This window comes from Loxodonta africana, unplaced genomic scaffold (assembly GCF_030014295.1).
Source record: "Loxodonta africana isolate mLoxAfr1 unplaced genomic scaffold, mLoxAfr1.hap2 scaffold_91, whole genome shotgun sequence".
NCBI lineage: Eukaryota > Metazoa > Chordata > Mammalia > Proboscidea > Elephantidae > Loxodonta > Loxodonta africana.
The window spans coordinates 565,795-586,451 of NW_026975658.1; the positions used below are offsets into that span (position 1 = coordinate 565,795).

Here is a 20,657-nt window from a genome sequence, read left to right on the forward strand (position 1 = left end):
TCAAGGACATCACACATGAAGAAAGCAAGAGGTCCTTTAAAAGACAGGAAAGAAAGAAAAGACCAAAACGGATGTCAGAAGAGACTCTGAACCTTGCTCTTGAATGTCGGGTAGCTAAAGTGAAAGGAAGAAATGACGAAGTAATAGAGCTGAAGAGAAGATTTCAAAGGGTGGCTTGAGAAGAAAAAGTATTATAATGACATGTGTAAAGATCTGGAGATGGATAACCAAAACGGAAGAACACTCAGCATTTCTCAAGCTGAAAGAACTGAAGAAAAAACTCAACCCTTGAGTTGCAATACTGAAGGATTCTACGGGTATAATATTAAATGACGCAGGAAGCATCAAAAGAAGATGAAAGTAATACCCACAGTCACTATACCAAAAAGGATTGGTCGGCCTTCAACCATTTCAGGAAGTAGCATATGATCAGAAACCGATGATACTGAAGGAAGAAGTTCATGCTGCCCTGAAGGAATTGGTGAGAAAAAAAAGCCTCCGAGAATTGACGGAATACCAACTGAGATGTTTCACCAAATGGATGCAGCACTGGAATCGCTCACTTGTCTAATCCCAAGAAATATGGCCTACGAACTGGCAAGCATCCATATTTACGCCTATTCCTATGAAAGGTGATCCAACCAAATGTGGAAATTATCAAACAATATCATTAATATCACATGCAAGTAATATTCTGCTAAAAATCATTCAAAAGCAGCTGCAGCAGTACATTGACAGGGAACTGCCAGAAATTTAAGCAGGTTTCAGAAGAGGACATGGAAGAAGGGATATCACAGCTGATGTCATATCGATTCTGGCTGAAAGCAGAGAATACCAGAAAGATGTTTACCTGTGTATTATTGACTATGCAAAGGCATTTGACTGCTTGGGTCATAACAAATTATGGATAACATTGCGAAGAGTGGGAATCCCAGAACACTCAATTGTGCTGATGAGGAACCTGATCAAGAGGTAGACGTTCAAACAGAAAAAGGTGATACTACGTGGTTTAAAGTCAGGAAAGGTGTGTGTCAGGGTTGTATCCTTTCACAATACTTATTTAATCTGCAAATAATCTGAGAAGCTAGACTATACGAAGAACACGACATCAGGATTGGAGGAAGACTCATTAACAACCTGCATTTTGCAGATGACACAACCCCGCTTGCTAAAAGATAAGAGGTCTTGAAGCACTTACTGATGAAGATCAAAGACCGCGGCCTTCAGTAGAGATTGCACCTCAACATGAAGAAAACAAAAATCCTCACAACTGGGCCAATGAGCAACATCGTGATAAACGGAGAAAAGATTGAAGTTGTCAAGGATTTCATCTTATTTGGATCCACAATCAACACGCATGGACACAGCAGTTAAGAAATCAAAAGATGCATTGCATTAGGGAAACTGGCTGCAAAAGACCTCTAAAGTGTTGAAAAGCAAAGACATCACCTTGAAAACGAAGATGCAACTGATCCAAGCCACAGTGTTTTCAGTGGCCTCGTATGTGTGGGAAAGCTGGCTGATGAATAAGGAAGACTGTAGAAGAACTGATGCCTTTTAATTGTCGTATTGGTGAAGAATTCTGAATACACCATGAATTGCCAAAAGAATGAAAAAATCTATCTTGAAAGAAGTATAACCAGAACGTACCCTAGGCTAGAAGCAAAGATGGCCAGACTACATCCTACATACTTTGGACCTGTTTTCAGGAGGAATTAGTCCATGGAGAAGAATATCATGTACTATTTCTTTGGACTATCTAAGACCTGAAGAACAAAATCTCATGGTCCAAATTAACGTTTTTACTTACTAATTTTCAAATGTAGCCCTGGTGGAACATTTGGTTAAGAGCTTGGCTGAAACTAAAAGGTCTCAACCAGCCTCTCCTTAGAAGCCCTGCTGTGCAGTTCTATTCTGTCCAATAGGGTCACTGTTAGTTAAAATTTAATCCACAGCAATGAGTTATTTAATTTTCAAATACAAATTTGTTGTGTTAATGTCTAAATTCTAAATTAAATTTTATTTTATAAACTACCTGTTTTATAAATTTACTTTCTATTATTCAAATTTATTGTTATGGTAGAATCAAATTTAAAAAGTGACATAATTTTATATCCAGGCAAAATGAAATGGCAATAACTAAGTGGAGTGCAAAAATGGAAGCCTGCAGGAGATAAAAAGAAAATGATTTGTGAATCCCTAAAGACAATCCCCAAATTCCTTTTTAGAATGTAATAAATCAGAAGAGACTTCTTCCATTAAAGGTACGTGCTTATGGGTGGGAATCATCCTACTAGTACCACTAGTGCTGAAATTAAGGATGGCAATACAAATATAACAGGATTTGTTCCAAATTCTGCATCCATTTCTTGCTGTAGTAAAAAAAAAAAATTAGTAATGATCTAGAAAGTGAAACTAAGAATATTAAATTGTCACATCTGCAGACCCCATAAATAACAGAAATGCAGATCCTGCCTTGTGGAATAATTTTCTTTCAATGAAGTAAATTACTGGATCAAAAGAGGCCCAAGTGATTCTCAACATTACAGTTGTCCACTTGTAAATTTGTGTTGAAAATTCCTGGATGGTAAACAAAGTTCTATAGCCAGAATTTTTTCTAGAGTGCAAAGTTAATGATGAAAATTATAAGAGGGAGTGGCTACTGCAATCTCCATCAGTCAGCTCAGTGTATTGTTTTGTTTGCAAACCTACTAACCAAACAAACCCGTCATCCTCACTTAATTCTTGAATTGTTACAGATGAATTTAGCAATTGGTGCAAATTGAATAGGATCAGTAAACATGAAAATAGTTCAATTCACAGAGATCATGTTATCATATTTAAACCAAACACATTGTTCTGGCTTAACTTATGAACTGGAATCACAAATTAATGAACATCAGTATTGAAAAGCCATTTTGTAATGTGTCCTTGTTGTCATAACAATCACCGAATGGGGACTATCTTCGTGAAAAAGAAATGAAGTCTTTGGGTCCCCACGAAATGGAAAATTTTAAAGTTGACTTCAACTTGTTGCTCATTTGATCTATTTTTAGCAAGTCACATCTCAAAATATGGTAACACAGGAAAGGGCAATCCATCCTATAATTCTAAAATAATGTGTAAAAAATTTATAATCTTGATAAGTGATGAAGTTCAATCAACTACTGTCAGTGAAATAAGCATAGCTCGATATTTCATTTTGTCTGTGGATTCCACTTCTGAGCCTTCTCATACAGGCCAGCTAAGGATTGTTTAAAGATCCATATCTCCAACAGATAGAAAACCTGTGTGGTGATTTATCACATTTCCTAGCTTAAAAAATCATACTGGTAAAGACATTGCAAAGCAAGTGTTTCACTGATAATGTGAAGCTTGCAAAATTGATTTTTCTAAGTGCAGAGACCAATCCTATGACAATGCTGTGAAATGTCACTGCATTATAAAGGTATGCAACAGAAAATTCTAGAATGTAATGAATACGCCATTTTCGTACCAAGGTGCTACATATTCACTTAATTTTGTAGGATGTATCACAATGGATTTTTGTCAAAAAAATGATTTTTTTCTTCTATTCAGATATTTTACAAATTTTTTGCCATCTCTATTCACCGATGAGCTGTTCATAGGCAATGATCAGCATTAAAATGTCTTTCTAATAACCACTGGGAAGCACATGCTATAGCAACGAGTGCAATCCTGGAATCACACACCCAGATTCTAGGTGCCATAGAGAATATTGCTGAAGACCAGTCTCAAAAAGGCGATACCAGAACAGAAGCTTAAAACGTCGCCAACGAAATGGAAACACAGACCATGTATTTATGTTTATGTATAATAATATATTCCATCATTTTCATTTGACGAGTCAATTCTCCAAGATTCAGAAGTAAATTTATAGACATGCATAGATCTCTACCAGCTATTAACAAGATATTTACATAAGAGAATATTTTGAAAACACAATAAAACAAATACTGCCAAATACTGATTATCAAGCAGTTTATTGTTGCAGAAGCATTAGAAGAAACAAGTAAATGACAGAAATGCTCCAGAAGTATTGAGTGCCAGGAATCAATTTTACATAACCACCATCACTGACACACTTGAATCTTGCATGAAATGAAGGGTAAGGATGTATGAAGTTCCTTCTGATATTTTTTTCCTTCTTAATGTGAATATAACTGATGAAGAATTCCTGAAGGTATCCAATAAATTAGCACAGGCTTATCCTGATGAGGAAACCCTGGTGGCATAGTGGGTAAGTGCTACGACTGCTAACCAAGAGGACGGCAGTTCAAATCCACCAGGCGCTCCTTGGAAACTCTATCGGGCAGTTCTACTCTGTCCTATAGGGGCGGGATGAGTCAGAATCGACTCGACGGCAGTGGGTTTGGATTTATCCTGATGACTTAAGACAAACCTTTATGGAGAAGTGCTACAATATCATTCTTACGTTAGAATTAAGTTTAGAGATTCAAGTCAAATTTTACTCATGTAGGCATGTAAATCAAAAAACCAAACCCATTGCTGGTGAATTGATTTCAACACACAGCAACGCTATAGGACAGAGTAGAATTGCCCCCATAGGGTTTCCATGGAGCAGCTTAGCAGCTGAGTTCTTAACCACTGCACCACCAGTGCTCCAAATATACTCTGGCCCAGTAGTTCAAATGCAACAGCCGCTCCTTGAAAACCCTATGAGGCAGTTCTACTCTGACCTATAGGGTCATTATGCATCAGAATTGACTCCAACCCAACGGGTTTGTTCTGCCTACTGCCTCATCCCTATTTCATTTTCTCAGAGATAAGTTTCTGTGATAGTGTCAGATTCAGGAATGTGATGAAAAATGTCTCTTGTAGGGGTGGGGCCAAGATGGCAGAGTAGTCAGATGCTTTATGTAGCCCCTCTTATAACGAAGACCCAGAGAAGTAAATCGATTATATATGACAATCTAGGAGCCCTGAACATCAAAGGTGAAGTTACAGAATTGGACTTAGTGGCAGGGGGAGAGGAATATGGTTCAGAAGCAGTGAGAGCTTGACAGACCTGACCCGGCACAAACCAGCACCCTGCAGGCTGGATCGGATGGCATGTGCGGTGACGCAAGCAGTGACGCTCGGGACATGTTTTCCACATCTGAAGAGATCGAGTGGTGGAAAGCCTACACAAGCCTCCATAAGCAGTGAAAAGCAGTGCTAAGTTGGCAAAAGATAAGTACATGCATTTAAAATGCCACACAAATCAAAAATCATCCCCTTTGGGAAGAACATCTCTCCCATTTACCTGCTTCCTCCCTCTCTGTTTTCAGTCTTGGACCAGCTTTGGCTATTTCTGGGTCCCCTGGGCCAGAAGTAGGAACTATCACATGCCCTGGAGCAGGAACAAACAACAAAAAATAATCTGCCAGCTTCCCTAAGCCAGGAACTTAGGGAAGGCACAGATATAAGGGGTCCAAGGACTTTGAATGCCTTTCACCCTTGCATAGATCTGTGTGGGCCCATTTCAACAGCATAGGCTCTCATTAGCACACTACGACAGGGTATATACCTGAAGCCTATTTTCAACTCTATCAGCTATAAAGTGGAGGGGCAGATTTCTGATATTTGACAACGTTCTGCCAATTAAGCAGGGTCCTCACCTACCCACATCAGTGACCTGAGGGTTGGTGGCTCCATCCATGCCACCTAGCCACCCAATTCAGGAGTCCAAGAGTAAGTGGTGAATCCCAGTCCTTACAACCAACAGCATTGGGTGACCATGGTCTGGCTGCAAAACCCACCCACCTATGTGCTCTAGGGAACAGGGACATGCTTTCCTCCCAGACACTCAAGGGCAGTCATTCCCCCCACAGTAGCCAGACACCTGTACCTACACCAATCAACCCTGTCTATGTAGGACTGTAGGTAAGAGCCTACACCACACACTTGGTGACCGACTACCTGGACACCTGAGCTGAATCCATACAAGAATGTAAAAGGGCTCCTAGGCTCACATACCTAGTAACAGCTCTGATCACCTGGTGACAGGACGTAAGAGCTTCAAAAGGTGCCAATAATCAAACTAGCTCACCCAAGCAGCCTATTTGGGCATATCAAAATAAAACAAGAAGCTAGGACACAGTACACACACACACACAAAAAAAACCAAACCCAGTGCCGTCAAGTAGATTCCGACTCAGCAAGCAAACATAAAATAAATGAATATAATAACTCACTAATGGCTCAGAGACAAGTGTAAATATCAAATAACATAAAGAGGCAGACCATGATGGATTCAGGAAGCTCCCAAAACAACAAATCAAGAAATCTTCCAAATGAAGAGAAATTCCAGGAATTGCCGGAGGTAGAATTTAAAAGATTAAGAGACCAAGCTCTTCAAGAGATCCAGGAGGAGATCAGGCAAAACGAAGAACAAGCCAAGGAACACACAGATAAAACAAAAGAGGAACTTAAGAAGGTTATACAAGAGTATAATGACAAATGTAACAGGCTGCAAGAATCCATAGAAAGATAGCAAGCAAATCCAAAAGAGTAACAATAAAATTTCAGAATTAGACAACTCAATAGAAAACAAGAGGAGCAGAATTGAGGCACTGGAAGTCAGAATTAGTGAGACTGAAGATAAAGCAATTGACGCCAAGTTATTTGAGGAAAAATCAGATAAAATAATTTTTTAAAATTGAAGAAACTCTAAGAATTATGCGGGACTCTATCAAGAGTGATTGGAACACCAGAATCGGGGTGGGGGGTGGAGGATAACAGAAAACACAGGGAGAATTGTTGAAGACTTCTTGGCTAAAAACTTCACTGATCTTGTGAAAGATAAGAAGATATGTATCCAAGATGCTTACTGAACCCCACACAAGGTAGATGCCAAGATAAAGTTACCAGGACATATTATAATCTTGCTTGTCAAAACCAAATATAAAGAGAGAATTTTAAGAGTAGCTAGGGATAAACAAAAAGTCACCTATAAAGAAGGGTCAGTAAGACTAAGCTCGGACTACTCAGCAGAAACCATGCAGGCAAGAACGACATATACAAAGCCCTGAAGGAAAAAAAAAAAATTGCCTGCCAAGAATTATATATCCAGCAAAACTGTCTCTCAAATATGATGGTGAAATTAGGACATTTCCAGACAAGCAGACGTTTAAGGAATTTTTAAAAACCTAACCAATATGACAAGAAATAATAAACGGAGTTCTCCAGTTAGAAAATCAATAACATCAGCTAACAACCCAAAACTAGAACACGGGACAGAACAACCAGATATCAACCCACATAGGGATGTCACAAATAAATGAAAGCTAAAACACTGAAAATGTAGAAACAGAGACAATGATCTGTAAAAGATGACAACATTAACACAAAAAAGAGGGACTAAATAATGTAGTCATAGATTTTTCATATGGAGAGGAAGTCAAGACGATATAAAGAAATAAAAGATTGGTTTAAATTTAGAAAAACACGTAAATGTTAAGGTAACCCAAAGGAAACTAACAATCTTACACATTAAAATTTAAAAAAAGCAAGGAAAACATAAATTTTCAGCAAATACAAAAGCAACAACAAGGAAGAAGATGAAAGACTAAAAAGAAAAACGATTCAGCACAGAAAAAAATAAATTAGCAGTAAATACAAAGGCAACAAAAATGAAGAGGATGGAAAGAAAATGCACAAAGAAAAATGACTCAACAGAGAAAATTAAATGGAATAAGGAAAATGCCAACAAGACATACACAAAAAAGATGAAAATGACAGCACTAAACTCATAAAAAAACTCGTTAACTATGAATAATTACGATAAATGTAAATGGTTTAATTGCACCCATAAGGAGACAGAGAGTAGCAGAATGGATTAGAAAACATGATCCGTCTGTATGCAGACTGCAAGAGACACACCATAGACTCAAAGACATAAACAAACTAAATCTCAAAGAATGAAAAAAAAAATATATATATATATACATACATGAAGCACACTACAATAAAAAATAAGAGTGGCAATATTAATCTCTGATAAAACAGGCTTTAAAGTAAAATCCTCCACAAAGGAAAAGGAAATACACTATATAATGATTAAAGGGTCAATATACCAGGAGGTCAAAATCATAATAAATACTTATACACCCAATGACAGGGCTCCAAAATACATAAAACAAACTCAAACAGCATTGAAAAGAGAAATAGCTCCACAATAATAGTAGAAGACTTCAACATACCACTTCTGATGACAGACAGGATATCCATAAAGAAGCTCAGTAAAGACACGGAAGATCTACTTGGTCTCATAGACTTAAACACAACAGTTTACCCAATGGTAGTCAAGTAAAATTTCTTTTCTAACGCTCATGGAGCATTCTTGAGAATAGACCACATATTAGGCCACAAAACAAGCATTAACAGAATCCAAAACATCAAAATATTACACAGCATGTTTCCTGAGCATACAGCCATTAAAGTCAAAAAGCTGTAGTTATCATAAATTCTAATTTCTTACATATTTTAAACCCAATAATGTCTATTCTTATTATGTTATGCAGTCAGTAATAAAGACACGGAAGATCTAAATACCACAATCAGCCAACTTGGTTTCATAGACTTAAACACAACACTTTACCCAATGGTAGTCAAGTAAACTTTCTTTTCTAACGCTCATGGAGCATTCTTGAGAATAGACCACGTATTAGGCCACAAAGCAAGCATTAACAGAATCCAAAACATCAAAATATTACACAGCATGTTTCCTGACCATAAAGCCATAAAAGTCAAAAGGCTGTAGTTATCATACATTCTAATTTCTTACATATTTTAAACCCAATAATGTCTATTCTTATTATGTTATGCAGTCAGTAATCCTCTATTTTTACTCGTTTCATTAACTTTCATTCCTTCTTGCATCTTAAGCCTTTCTCCTTATTTTCTTTCTGCTTGAAGAATACCTTTGGAATTTTCTTGATTGTGGGCATGCTGATGTTAACTTATCCAGGTTTTGTTTGTCTGAAAACAAAAGGTCTTTGCTCATTCATGATGTTTTTCCTCAACATAGAGTTCTGGGTTGCCATGTATTTTCTCTCTATAATTTAAATATATCATCTTATTGTCTTTTTTTTTATTATCGTAGGGTTGTCACTATTTCTCTAGAGAAGTCATCAGTCAGTTTTTTTGTTTGTCCTTTAAAGATAATCTCTTCCATTCTTTAAGTAGTTTTAAATTATTTCTTTTTTGTGGGGTTTTTTGTCTTTAGCTTCAGCAGTCCTACTATGATGTACCTAGATACGAATTTCTTTGTATTTACCCTACATGGGTCTTATAAGGAAACCCTGGTGGTGCAGCGGTTAAGTGTTATGGCTGCTAAGCAAAAAGGTTAGCAGTTCGAATCCACCAGGCGCTCCTTGGAAACTCTACGGAGCAGTTCTACTCTGTCCTGTAGGGTCGCTTTGAGTCAGAATCGACTCGACGGCAGTGGGTTTTTTGGTTTTTTTTTTTTTTTGGTTTGGGTTTTGTAAGTCTTCTAGGATCTGTGACTTGATATCATAAATCATTTGAAGAAAATTCTCAGCCATAATCTCAGTTTTTCTGCCTCATTCTTTTTCTTCCTTCTTAAAGTATCTTATGCTAGATATTCTCATTGTATTCTCTATATCTTATTCCTTTTCATATTTTATATATTTTTTCTTTTGTCTATGCCTCTATTTTCTTCCAACGTATCTTCCAGTTCACTGAATCTCTCTTCAGCATTTTTAATCTGCTGTTATATACATGCATTAAGATTTTAACTTCAGCTATAGTTTTCAGTTGACTTTCTAAGTTGATCTTTTTCTTAGTTTCTAGTTTTTTGCCAAATTTCTAAGTCTTGCCTTTATTTCTTTGAACATAATAGAGTTATTTCAGTGTCTTTGTCTGATAGCTCAAATATCTAGTTTTTCTGTGGATCTCATTCTGTTATTTGTTGTTTCTACAGGTTTCACTCTTTTTTTTCTTTTTTTAAAAAATTGTTGATTATATTAGAGAGGCGAGGCCAAGATGGCAGAGTAGTGAGACGCCGCCAGTCATCCCTTTTACAAAAAAGACCCGAAAAAACAAGCGAAGCAAGTATATTTATGACAAGCTAGGAGCCCTGAACATCAAAGGCAAAGTAAGAAAACGGACTCAGCGGCGGAGGGAGGGAGAGACTATTCAGAAGCGGAGAGGAGTTACTGGACCTGAATAGCCAGGAACCCTCAGGCACCGTTCCCTGGAGCGACTGCAGTGGGGCTGGCAGTAGCGCTCCACAGGCGTTTAGCTCAGGGAAGGACAGCAAGTTGCACAGACCACTCACACCTCCAGAACAAGAGAAGAACGGCACTCTCGGCAAAAGCTAATTACTTGTGTTTATTTTACTACGCCCCCAGCCCCCAAGCCGGCTTCAGTGGCTGTCAACTTCCCTGGGCCTGAGATAGGCCCTGGTACCACTCTGAGCCATTCTTCCATCCTTGAAGAAGGTATAAGTTCACAACTGGGGGAAAGATAATCTGCCAGCTCAATTAAGCTGGGGAGCTCAGGACAGAAGCAGCTCTTGTTCAGGCACAGTCCATGGGCTTTGAATACCTTTCACCCCACCATGGACCTGTGTGGGCCCATTTCAGGAGAATAGGCCCTTGTTGCCAGACTGCAATGGTTTCAGCTGGACGGTGGAAAGATGGGTGTTTGATGTTTGACACTGCTTTGCCTATTAAACAGGGTCTTCACCTACCCACATCAGGGGCCTAAGGACTGCTGGCTCCACCCACAATACCTAGCCACCTGTGACAGGGCTCCAAGGATAAGTAGTACCTCCCAGAACTTACAACCAAAAGCATTGGGTACCCATCGCCCTTCTGCAGAACCCACCCGTGTGCTCTACAGAACAGGGATGCACTTTCCTCACAGACACTCAGAGGACAGCTGTCAGACCCCTGCCTTGATCAGAGCCTGACCCCCTACTGCAGCCAGATACTTCTGCCTACACCAATAACCACTGCCCCTCTAAGACTGTAGGACAGAGCCCGTACCACACACTTTATGACCAACTACCTGGGCACCTGAGTTGAATCCATACAAGAAAACTAAATGAACTCCTAGGCTCATATGCCTGGTAACAGTGCTAGCCATCTGGTGATAGTACATGAGAGCTTCAAAGGTGAAAATAATCAACCTAGCGCACTCAAGCGGCTTATTTGGGTATACCAAAACTAAACAAAGCAAGAAGCTAGGATACAAAAAGCAAGCATAAAATAAACTGATACAATAACTTACAGATTGCTCAGAGACAACAGTCAATATCAAATCACATAAAGAGGCAGACACGGGGGCAGGACCAAGATGGCTGACTAGGTAGAAGCTTCCGCTTATCCCTCTTGAAACAAAGACTCGAAAAAACAAGTGAATCAATTACATAAAGGACAATCTACAAACCCTGACCATCAAACACAGAACTAAGGAGTTGACCTGAGTGACAGGGGAGCAAAAAGCCACACTGCAGCAGGGACCACTTCCGGAGCCAGTGTCCCACGCCACAGCCTTGAGCCCTCACGGTTCCCTGGTGCCAGAGTGGTGGGGCTGATTGTGGCTTACTGAGACAGGGAAGCACGGATGTAGGCCTAACCCTCAGGAAGAACCTCGGAGGAGACCCAGGCAGCACATTCAGGCTCCAAACAGACGCGGCTGACAGGGAAACGAAAAACCATGGGGAAGCAGCGACTGGTTTTGGAGCCTGGAGTGCAGCGTCCCAGAAAGGAAACCTTGGTGCTGGGCTTTGGACTAAGTGTGGGGGAGCTGATTGCGGCTTCCTGAGATGGTGTGAGCATGGACGCAGCCCTAACCCTCTGGGACAGTCTCAGCAGGGATCCAGCCACCACACACAAGCTACACAATGCTCTGGAATCTCAGAAAAAACAGTCCTCACCAAACAACATAAGTAAACTTTGTATATTTTCCCAGGCTACTCTCTTCTATATATCTGATTCCACCCCTCATTGCCCCAGCCAGCTTCATTAACATTGGAATTCTCTGTGCTAGAGAGTGAAGTGCACTGCTGGATTTTTTTTCTTCTTTCTTTTCTAACCCATTCCCCTGGCCTGAGAAAAGCAGCATTTAACAATCAAAGAAAAAATCCTTCCCTGACTTCCCTAAACTGGAATAACAATACAGAATCAGCTCCATCCAGGCATTAACAGACCCATAGTCTTTGGCTTTCACCCTACAGGTAACTAGGTGGCTATTATACTGCAAAGGCGATTCTGATAGAGATCTCACCATAATTATTTTAGCTCAGCAGTGGAAAGGCAAGTTATGGAGGTCAGATACCTCTCTACCTACTAAACAGAGCCCTCGCTGATCCACAGCAGCGAACTGAGGGCTGAGACTCCACCCACAACACCTAGCCACCTGCTAGAGGGGTCTGAGAATAGTGACATCTCCCAAGCATTGGGTGCCTAAGATACAGCTGCAGAGCCCACCCACCAGAGTGCTCTAGAGAATAGAACCACACCTACCTCACTGACACTTGAAGGAAGGCTGTCAGCATCCTGCCCTCCTTGAAATGTGACCCCCTGCCACTAATAGAAACTGGTGCATACAACCATCACCACTACTCCTCTAAGATAATAGATGAGAGCCTACACCACACACTAGGTGACCAGCTATCAGGACACCTGAGCTGATTCTATTCAAGAATAGTGAATGGACTCATACACTTATATACCTGGTAACAGTTCAGAAAAGCTGGTAACAGGATGTAAGTGATTCAAAACCTACAGCAATCACCATACCACAACCTAGTAGCCCATCTGGGTGTATTGTAACAAAACAAAACAACAAGATAAGACTCAGTGAGCAAATATAAAAGAAAATATTACAATATCTTATAGATGGCTCAGAGACAGCAGTTGACATCAAATCACATGAAGAAGCAGACCATGATTGCTTCTACAAACCCCCAAATCAAAGAATCAAAATCATTCTTGGATGTGGATACATTCCTAGAATTGCCAAATATAGAATATAAAACAATTGTATACAGAATGCTTCAAGACATCAAGAATGACCTCACAAATGAAATAAGGCAATCTACAGAAAAAGCCAAGGAATACACGGGTAAAGCAGTTGAAGAAATCCAAAAGATTAATCAAGAAAATAGTGAAAAAATTAATAAGCTGTAAGAATCCATAGAGAGACAGCATTCAGAAATCCAAAAGATTAACAGTAAAGTCACACAGACAACTCAATAGGAAGTCAGAGGAGCAGACTCGAGGAACTGGAATGCAGAGTGGGAGCGCTGGAGGATAAGACAATTGACACAAATATAGTTGAAGAAAAATCAGATAGTAGAATTTAAAACTATGAAGAAACCCTAAGAATCATGGGGGACTCTATCAAGAATAATTTGCGTGTGATTGGAGTTCCAGACAGGGAGGGGTAACAGAAAATACAGAGAGAATAGTGGAAGATCTGATGGCAGAAAAATTCCCTGGCATCGTGAAAGATGAAAAGATATCTACCCAAGATGCTCATCGAACCTCATACAAAATAGATCCCAAAAGAAAATCACCAAGACATATCATCAAAACTGCCAAAACCAAAGATAAAGAGAAAAATTTAAAAGCACCCAAGGATAAACGAAAAGTTACCTACAAAGGAGAATCAATAAGTTTGCACTATTCGGCAGAAACCATGCAGGCAAGAAGGCAATGGAATAACATATATAGAGCACTCAAAGAAGAAATACTGTCAGCCAAGAATCATATATCCAGCAAAACTCTAAAACATGAAGGTGAAATTAAGATATTTACAGATAAACACAAGCTTAGAGAATTTGCAAAAACCAAACCAAAACTGCAAGAATTACTAAAGGAAATTCTTTGGTCAGAAAATCAATAATATCAGATTCCAACACAACACAAGGTCACAGAACAAAACATCCTGATATCAACTGAGATAGGGAAATCACAAAAACAAAATAAGATTAATTAAAAAAAAACTGCTCAAAACAGGGAATCATTGATGTGATTATGTAAAAGATTACAATAGACAGAAAAGAGGGACTAAATACAGGAGGCATAGATCTTACATATGGAGAGGAAACCAAGGCGATACAGGGCAAAACAACTTAGGTTTTTACTTAGTCAAACCGGGGTAAATATTAAGGTAACCACAACGAGGTCTAACAATTCCATACTTCAAAATAAAAACCAAGATAAACATAATGACTCACCAACATAAACTCAGATACTATAAAAAGGAGGAACACACATTCTACAAAGAAAAACTCAGCACAAAAAAGTAAATGGAAAAACGAAATTGTCAAAAACAGGCATCAAAATGACAGCACTAAACTCATACTTATCTATAATTATATTTAATGTAAATAGACTAAATTCACCAATAATGAGACAGAAAGTTGCAGACTGGATAAAAAAACACGATCAGTCCATATGCTGCCTAAAAGAGACATGCCATAGACGTAGAGACACAAATAAACTAAAACTGAAAGGATGGATAAAAATATATCAAGCAAACAACAATCAAAAAAGACCAGGAGAGGCAATATCAATTTCCAACAAAATAGACTTTAAAGTTAAATCCACCACAAAGGATAAAGAAGGACACTACATAATGATTAAAGGGACAATTTACCAGGAAGATATAACTGTATTAAATATTTATGCACCCAATGATAGGGCCGCAACATTCATAAAACAAACATTAACAGAATTAAAAAGTGAGATAGACACCTCCACAGTTATAGTAGCATACTTCAACACAACACTCTCAGTGAAGGATAGGAAATGCAGTAAGAAGCTCAATACAGACACGGAAGATCTAATTGCTACAATTAAACAACTTCACTTCATAGACTTATACAGAACACTCCACCCAACAGCTGCAAACTATAATTTCTTTTCTAGTGCGCATGAAACATTCTCTAGAATAGATCACATATTAGGTCATAAACCAAGCCTTTACAGAACCCAAAACACTGAAATATTACAAAACATCTTCTCTGAACGAAAGACCATAAAAGTAAAAATCAATAACAGAAAAACCAGGGAAAAGAAATCAAATGCTTGGAAACTGCACAATACCCTGCTCAAAAAAGACTGGGTTATGGAAGACCTTAAGGAGGGAATAAAGAAATTCACAGAATTCAATAAGACTGAAAACACTTCCTGTGAAAACCTTTGGGACATGGTGAAAGCAGTGCTCAGAGGTCAATTTATATCAATAAAGGCACACATATTAAAGAACAGCCAAAATGAAAGAACTGTCCCTACAACTTGAACAAACAGAAAGAGAGCAACAAAAGAAACTGTCAGGCACCAGAAGAAAGCGAAAAATAAAAACTACAGCAAAATTAAATGAATTAGAGAATAGAAAAACAATCAAAAGAGTTAACAAGGCCAAAAACTGCTTCTTTGAAAAAATTAACAAAATTGATAAACCATTGGCCAGACTGACTAAAGAAATACAGGAAAAGAAACCAATAATCCGAGTAAGAAATGGGATGGGCCATATCACAACAGATCCAACTGAAATTAAAACAATCATGTCAGATTACTACAAAAAATTGTACTCTAACAAATTTGAAAACCTAGAAAAAATGGATGAATTCCTAGAAACACACTACCTACCTAAACTAACACAAACTGAAGTACAACAACTAAATAAACCCGTAACAAAAAAAGAGATTGAAAAGGTAATCAAAACACTCCCAACAAAAAAAGCCTTGGCCCTGACGGCTTCACTGCAAAGTTCTACCAAACTTTCAGGGAAGACTTACCACTACTACTGAAGGTATTTCAAAGCATAGAAAAGGACGGAATACTACCTAACTCCTTCTATGAAGCCAGCATAACCCTGATACCAAAACCAGCTAAAGACAACACAAAAAAAAGAAAATTACAGACCTATATCCCTCATGAACATAGATGCAAAAATCCTCAAGAAAATTCTAGCCAACAGAATTCAACAACATATGAAAAAAAAAATCCACCATAACCAAGTAGGATTTATACCAGGTATGCAAGGTTGCTTCAATATTAGAAAAACAATTAATGTAATCCAGCACATAAAAAAAAAGACAAGAACCACATAATTTTATCAATTGATACAGAAAAGGCATTTGACAAAGTCCAACACCCACTCATGATAAAAACTCACAGCAAAATAGGAATAGAAGGAAAATTCCTCAATATAATAAAGGGTATTGATACAAAGCCAATACCCAGCATCATCCTAAATGGAGAGAGCCTGAAAGCATTTCCCTTGAGAATGGGAAACAGACAAGGATCCCCTTTATCACTGCTCTTATTCAACATTGAGCTAGAGGTCCTAGCCAGAGCAACTGGGCTAGACAAAGAAATAAAGGGCATCCAGATTGGTAAGGAAGAAATAAAATTATCTCCATTTTCCAACAACATTATCTTATACACAGAAAACCCTGAGGAATCCTCAAGAAAACTATTAAAACTAATAGAACGGTTCAGCAAAGTTTCAGATTACAATATAAACATACAAAATCAGTTGGATTCCTCTATATCAACAAAAAGAACATTGAAGAGGAAATCACCAAATGAATACCATTCACAGCAGCCCCCAAGAAGATAAAATACTTAGGAATAAACTTTACCAAAAATGTAAAAGAGCTATACCAAGAAAACTACAAGGTACTACTGCAAAAAAACAAAAGGGACCTACGTAATTGGAAAAACATACCTTGCTCATGGATAGGAAGACAACATTGTAAAATTGTCCGTTCTACTAAAAGCCATCTATAGATACAATGTACTTCCGATCCAAATTCCAATGACATTTTTTAAAAACATGGAGAAACAAATCACCAACTTCATATGGAAGGGAAAGAAGTCGCGGAGAAGTAAAGCATTACTAAAAAAGAACAAAGTGGGAGGACTCACTCTTCCTCATATTACAACCAATTATACTGCCACAGTAGTCAAAACAGCCTGGTACTGGTACAACAACAGACACACAGACCAATGGAACAGAATTGAGAATCCAGATAGAAATCCATCCACATATGAGCAGCTGATATTTGACAAAGGCCCAGTGTCAGTTAATTGGGGAGAAGATAGTCTTTTTAACAAAAGGTGCTGCTGTAACTGTATATCCATCCGCAAAAAATGAAACAGGACCCATACCAGGACCCATACCACACACCATGCACAAAAACTAACTCTAAATGAATCAAAGACCTAAACATAAAATCTAAAACGATAAAGATCATGGAAGAAAAAATAGGGACAACATTAGGAGACCTAATACATGGCATAAACAGAATACAAAACATTACTAAAAATGACGAAGAGAAACCAGATAACTGGGAGCTCCTAAAAATCAAACACCTATGCTCATCTAAAGACTTCACCAAAAGAGTAAAAAGAGCACCTACAGACTAGGAAAAAGTTTTCAGCTAAGACATCTCCACCTGGTGCCTGATCTCTAAAATCTACATGACTCTGCTAAAACTCAACCACAAAAAGACAAACAACCCAATTAAAAAATGGGCAAAGGATATGAACAGGCACTTCACTAAAGAAGACATTCAGGCGGCTAACAGATACATGAGGAAATGCTCTCGATCATTAGCCATTAGAGAAATGCAAATCAAAAAACTACAATGAGATTCCATCTCACTCCAACAAGGCTGGCATTAATCCAAAACACACAAAATAATAAATGTTGGAGAGGCCATGGAGAGACTGGAACACTTATACACTGCTGGTGGGAATGTAAAATGGTATACAACCACTTTGGAAGTCAATTTGGCGCTTCCTTAAAAAGTTAGAAATAGAAATATCATACAACCCAGCAATCCCACTCCTCGGAATATATCCTAGAGAAATAAGAGCCTTTACACAAACACATATATGCACATCTATGTTTATTGCAGCACTGTTTACAACAGCAAAAAGATGGAACCAACCAAGGTACGCATCAATGGATGAATGGATAAACAAGGTATATTCACACAATGGAATATTACACATCAATAAAGAACTGTGATGAATCTGTGAAACACTTCATAACATGGAGAAACCTGGAAGGCATTATACTGAGTGAAATTAGTTGCAAAAGGTCAAAAAGTGTATAACACCACTATTATAAGATCTTGAGAAATAGTTTAAACTGAGAAGAACATATTCCTTTGTTGTTACGAGAGGGGGGAGGGAGGGAGGAGAGGGGAGGGGTATTTACTAAAGAGATAGACAAGAACTACTTTGGGTGAATGGAAGGACAACACTCAACACAGTGGAGGTCAGCACAACTGGACTAAACCAAAGCAAAGAAGTTTCCTGAATAAACTGAATGCTTCGAAGGTCAGCAAAGCAGGGGCAGGGGTTTGGGGACCACGGTTTCAGGGGACATCTAAGTCAACTGGAAAAATAAAATCTATTAAGAAAACATTCTGCATCCCACTTTGAAGAGTGGCATCTGGGATCTTAAATGCTAGCAAGCAGCCATCTCAGATGCATCAATGATTCTCAACCCACCTGGATCAAGGGAGAATGGAGAACACCAAGAACATAAGATAATAACGAGCCCAAGAGACAGAAAAGACTACCTGAACTAGAGACTACATCATTCTGAGACCAGAAGAACTAGATAGTGCCGGGCCACAACCAATGACTGCCCTGACAGGGAACATAACAGAGATCCCTTGAGGGAGCAGGAGAACAGTGGGATGCAGACCCCAAATTCTCATAAAAAGACCAGACTTAATGGTCTGACTGAGACTGGAAGGACCCCAGTGATCATGGCCCCCACACCTTCCGTTTACCCAGTACGGGAACCATCCCCAAAGCCAGTTCATCAGACATGGATTGGACTAGACAATGGGTTGGAGAGGGATGCTGGTGAGGCGTGAGCTACTTGATTTGGGTGGACACTTGAGACAATGTTGGCATCTCCTGCCTGGAAGGGAGATGGGTGGGTAGAGGGGCTTAGAAACTGGCAAAATGGTCACAAAAAGAAAGAGTGGAAGGAGGGAGTGGGCTGTCCCATTGTGGGGAAAGTAATTGGGAATATGTAACAAATTGTGTATAAGTTTTTATGTGAGAGACTGGCTTGATCTGTAAACTTTCACTTAAAACACAATAAAAATTATTAAAATAAAAAAAAAAAGAAGCTGACCCATGATTGCTTCAACAAGCTCTCAGAACAAAGACTCAAGCAATCTTCTGCATGAAGGTGCAATCCTGGAATTACCAGATGCAGAATACAAAAGATTAATATACAGAACTCTTAAAGACATTAGGAAGGAAATGAGGCAAAATGCAGAACAAGCCAAGGAACACAAAGATAAAGCAGCTGAAGAAATTAAAAGGGTTACTCAAGAACATAATTAAAAATTTAATAAGCTGCAAAAAACCATAGAGAGATTGCAATCAGAAATTCAGAAGATTAACAATAAAATTACAGAATTAGAAAACTCAATAGAAAGTAAGAAGAGCACAACTGAAGAACTGGAAGGCAGAATTACTGAGACTGAAGATAAAACTCTTGGAACTAATATATTTGAAGAGAAAGCAGATAAAAGAATTTTAAATGAAGAAATCCAAAGAATCATGTGGGACTTTATCAAGAGAAATAACTATGAGTGATTGGAGTACCAGAACAGGGAGGGCTAACAGAAAATACAGAGGGAACTGTTGAAGATTTGTTGGCAGAAAACTTCCCTGATATCATGAAAGATGCTCATCAAAATCCATATAAGGTACACCTCAAAAGAAAGTGACCGAGACATATAATAATCAAACTTGCCAAAATCAAATATAAAGAGAATTTTAAGAGAGGCTAGGGATAAAGGAAGTCACCAACAAAGGAGAGTAAATAATAAAAAACTTGGACTACTCAGCAGAAATCATGGAGGCAAGAAGGCAATGGGATGACTTATACAAAATATTAAAGGAAAAAAATTGCCAGCCAGGAATCAAGCCATAACCCTGGCCCTCTAACTCTAGCCCCTAAGCCCTAAGCCCCAAAGCCCCTAAGACCCTAAGCCCTTAGGTCCTAACCCCCAAGGCCCTAAACTCTAAATCTAACCCAAACCCTAACCCCTATACCCTAAAACCTACAACCTAAACACCTACACCCCAAAACACTACACACCAAAACCCTACACTCTAAACCCTATACTCTAAGCCCCAAACCCTAAACCCAAACCTCAAACCCCAAAGCCCAAACCCTAAACCTAACCGTAAACCCTAAACCCTAACACCTAACCCTAACCCCTAACCACCCTAACCCTAACGACCCTAACCCTAACCCTCGAACCCTAACCCTCTAACGCTAACCTGAAACCCTAACCCAAAACCCTAACCCTCTAACTCTAACCCTCTAACCATAGCCCTAAACCTAACCCCAACCCCCAAACCCAACTCCAAACCCTAAACCTCAAATCCCTAGCCCTAAACCTAAGAATGAGCCTAAGCCTAACCCTATCACTTAACCCTAAACCCTAAACCATAACACTTAAAACCCTAACACCCTTAGCCCTAACACATTTAACCCTAACACCCTAAACGCCAAAACCCTAAACACTAACACGTGTAACCCCAACCTCTAACCCTAACCCCTAAACTTAAACGCTAAACCATCGAACCCTCTAACCCTAA

The 20,657-nt window shown here is 38.8% G+C and overlaps 1 long non-coding RNA gene across 1 annotated transcript in view; it reads left to right on the top strand.

Moving 5' to 3' along the window:
- Nucleotides 1-776: 776 nt before the first annotated feature.
- The window catches only part of LOC135230261 (uncharacterized), a 133,037-nt gene continuing 113,156 nt past the window's right edge, over nucleotides 777-20,657 (top strand). Inside the window, exons 1-2 of the long non-coding RNA XR_010320892.1 lie at nucleotides 777-2,264; nucleotides 4,016-4,129. This is a non-coding gene — a long non-coding RNA (uncharacterized LOC135230261). The remainder of the gene's footprint in view (nucleotides 2,265-4,015; nucleotides 4,130-20,657) is intronic.